This window comes from Osmia bicornis, unplaced genomic scaffold, assembly GCF_907164935.1.
Source record: "Osmia bicornis bicornis unplaced genomic scaffold, iOsmBic2.1, whole genome shotgun sequence".
Classification (NCBI taxonomy): domain Eukaryota; kingdom Metazoa; phylum Arthropoda; class Insecta; order Hymenoptera; family Megachilidae; genus Osmia; species Osmia bicornis.
In genome coordinates this window covers 412,062-415,936 of record NW_025791096.1, presented here as the reverse complement: position 1 = coordinate 415,936, position 3,875 = coordinate 412,062, and the positions used below count along the sequence as shown (strand labels likewise).

Here is a 3,875-nt window from a genome sequence, read left to right as displayed (position 1 = left end):
GTTTTATTTGTTACCTCTTACTTTCAGTATAATTACCTTTACCTTCGCGAATAGTGTTGTATATCAGACTTATCTTTGATGATAGGTTTGATGGTAAGTATCGATTCCTAGGATTGCGCGGCTGTACGATGGATGGTTCTGCGGACGGTAACTGTGTTGTAACGGATAACTGGCGCGCGGTAGGTAACTGCTGCGCGGCAGATAATTGGTCTGTGGATAACCGTCACGGAGCGAACGGCCGAGTATTATATGGTAAATGGAATAATTGCGGTTGGTAATATCTCTGGTGCTGCTGTCGGTTACCGACTAGGGATAAATTTTACGACTTATCTTCGGGCAGTATTGCGTGCTTTACTTATTGCGATGCGTTTTGCCATCGTTATCTTTCATAGGTACCTTACTTCTTGTTTTCATCACGGTGATTTATTGAAAGTTGTTGAAGTATTTTCGCTTTTCGCTTTCGAACGTTTATATATTCTGTATAATTGATTAATTTGATGGTTTGGTGGTTAATTTGATGGTCGATAATCATTATGGTATAGACTAGGGAATTTTCATGAACGCTAGGTATCTATATTCTATTCTTTATGGTTCATGGTCGCGCTCTTTATTTTACTTCGCCCGGTTTCCTTTCCTTTCCTATCTTAGTTGACGTTGACATGGTAATCGGTGATCTATGATGTGATGTGATACGAAGTGTTAAGTGATAAGTGTCAATTGAACTAAATTAATTCAATTGAATTTTCTATTTAATTTAATTTTAATTCTAATTTTGTATTTATTCATACGGAGGTGATTGTGGTGAAAGTGCGCGCTCTACGGTGATGCATTGTGTTTCATTGCAGTGTATGTGTTTCAAGTGGTGCTATTTGCTCTGTTTTGTTTATATTATATTATATTACATTATATTACATTATATTATATTATTTTATTTTATTATATTATATTACGTTCAATTTATGTTTCCATTTACGTTTATGTTTATGTATTGAATATATTGAATATGCTATTTAATTATGCTATTATATTATATTATTATATTATTATATTATATTATATTATATGATATTATATATTATATTATTTTAGAGTATTTTAGATTTTGGATTGTATTCAGCTATTCAGTCAATTCAGATAACTCAGTTATTTTAGTTATATTAGGTTATACCTAGTCAGTATTCTGTGCTGAATTAATTGTAAATTGTATGGCATTGTTTATATAACTTCTTACCTTTATTTTATTATAATTGAGTGAATAAATGAACAGGGTAGCTGGTGGCGGCATATGACATATTAAATTAAATTAAATGACTTGATATCTGATTATTAATTTGTGTTTTATTTCAAAGTACCTGCTGTGATTATATCTATCTGTCTTACTTTGGGTCTTATATTTATGAAATTTAGTAGAGTTGTCTGGATTGGATGGTTTAATGAGTTTATTTTGTGCACTTATTGCTTTTATAATCCTTCTGTATATTTTAAGGATGGGTTTGATTTTGATTTCTTGATTTCTTGATTTCTTGATTTCTTAGTTCTTAGTTTCTTAGTTTCTCTTGTAGTATCACACATTGTTTCTAAGCTTTCAGAGGTTGTTTGGGTTCCTAGGCATTGTTAATTAATTGTAGACTATATGATATATTATACATCTTTAGCACTCCTAGATATGAACGGCATTAACTTTGGTTTATTGGTTTATTGTTAGCGGCTCACTATTCTTATTCTTATTCTCATCTGACATGTTTCAGGGACTTCTTTCTCCAATTGTGTATTTATGTTTTACGTTTCACGTTTCTATAATATCGTTCGCTACTCATTTTACAAAATGAGCTACAGCTCTTCGTACCCCTTCAGGATAATGTTTTGCATATTGTGGTTAACGCAATTCTAGTGCAGCTGTGACGGTTGGTGGATCTGTGAATTTTGGATATTTACGGTACTTTATGCAATCTTTTGTACATTGATTTATCCTATCTTAACTGCAATTCGATTCTGGTTTTGATTTGGGAAATGTTAATTCAGTTTTGGTTAATATGGTGGATGCTCAGGGAAGCATACGCTGCAGTAATCTTTCTGGCATGGTACAATGTCTTTATTGTTTTCTATACATACATATGTGCGTCATGATTCCTTAAATTCTTTGAAATTCTGATCTCCTGGACCGTGGATCTCATTTGACTTTCTTATAATAATGTCTGGTTGGTTCTAGTATTCATATGTCTTCTTTATTAATCAGGATTAAAAGGGGTTGAATGGAATTGTATCATTTAAATTGACTATAATATAAGGAGTTTAATTAACTATCTATATTAGTATACTTTATTAAATTAAATTGATTGCACTTAGCGTGTTTTTGTTACATATTATATATATATACATATGATCATAATAATTTTATCTATTTTCTTCATTATAAGGACTAGTTTTCTTTTATTTCTATATTGTGGTTCAGTAATTATACGGTAGTATGTGGTGTTTATTATTTGATTAGCTTTGTTCATCACACGTTGTACTACATTGACTTACTTGCATCTGCATTAGTATTAACGTTAATATCAGACTTATCGGAGCGGTATGATAATTCAGTAACAATCTACGCAATTTATAACTATTTGAATTGATTTGACTTGCTTCAGGTTTTATGCTGATTTACGTTTCATGTTGCTCCTCATATTGTGTCAGGTGGGTATTTTCCTCTCCTATTAATCGTTACGTTTTGCCTCCACTTCTGTTGGCTGGCGTAGGGTTTTCTGCAAATGGATTAATATTATGATTTACGGTTTAATATTTAATATCATGGTATCTTATGATGTTAATAGTTCTATCTCTTCCTACTATGTTCATTATATTCATCATCATTCATGTTATGGGATATATATTGCTACTTATCTTTATTGATGATTTGCTAACAATAATTAATAATTTATTTATTTATTGTTCACTGCCTTCATTTGATGATTTGATTGTTTCTCCACCATCTTTGCTTATTAAACGAATTTGAGGTCGTGGTTGCGTGAAATGTTCCTGCAAGCAAGTTTAAGCAGTTTCAATAAATTCAAACAATAATTCCAATTATCAGTGTTACATTATGCTCACCATCTATTTCTTCTTTTGCGTTTATTCCCAGCTGATCTTCCCTTCTTTGAAGATTTAGTACTTTTCCCATTAATTGATGTGATGGGAATATATTATGTATTGTATACAATGTTTGACGTTAACGCCATTGATTGACCTGCTCAATTTTATGTTTTATGTTGCTCTTTTCATTTACATTATCCTGGTTATCTTGGCTATGTGGGCCTCGCAGGAGGGATTCTCAGCTTCGCTGGTTTGAGCACTTCAGTAGTTGTTCTATGCGGATTCTAAATCACTGGCGTCAGCATTTTTTGTAATTTGACACCACACCGTCAGCAGAAATATGATACCCCCCACCCCGACAACATCCACCCCTCTCCCCACCCTATGACCTTGAACTGAAATTTGACACCACCGTCAGCAGAAATATGATACCCCCCCCCCTCTCCCTCCCCCGCCCCATAACCACCGCCCTCAGCAGAAATAACCACCCTGTGACAACCCCCCGCCCTATAACCACCCCCCTCAGCAGAAATACCCACCCTATGACAACCCCCGCCCTATAACCACCCCCTCAGCAGAAATACCCACCCCATAACCACCCCCTCAGCAGAAATACCCACCCTATGACAACCTCCGCCCTTTAACCACCCCCTCAGTTGAAATACCCACCCTATGACAACCCCCACCCCATAGCTATCCCCACAGGAGAAATATCCCCCCCCCCCGACCTTGAACTGAAGGTTGACACCATCAGCAAAAATATGATACCCCCCCATGACCTTGAACTATTTTTGTCT

At 34.7% G+C, this 3,875-nt stretch overlaps 1 long non-coding RNA gene across 1 annotated transcript; it reads right to left on the bottom strand.

Moving 5' to 3' along the window:
* Positions 1-2,677: 2,677 nt before the first annotated feature.
* LOC123988708 lies at positions 2,678-3,113 on the bottom strand. Its single transcript, XR_006830278.1, has 3 exons — positions 3,097-3,113; positions 2,943-3,024; positions 2,678-2,750 (listed from the first exon to the last, which is right to left on the bottom strand). It is a non-coding gene; the product is annotated as an uncharacterized LOC123988708 (long non-coding RNA).
* Positions 3,114-3,875: the final 762 nt, after the last annotated feature.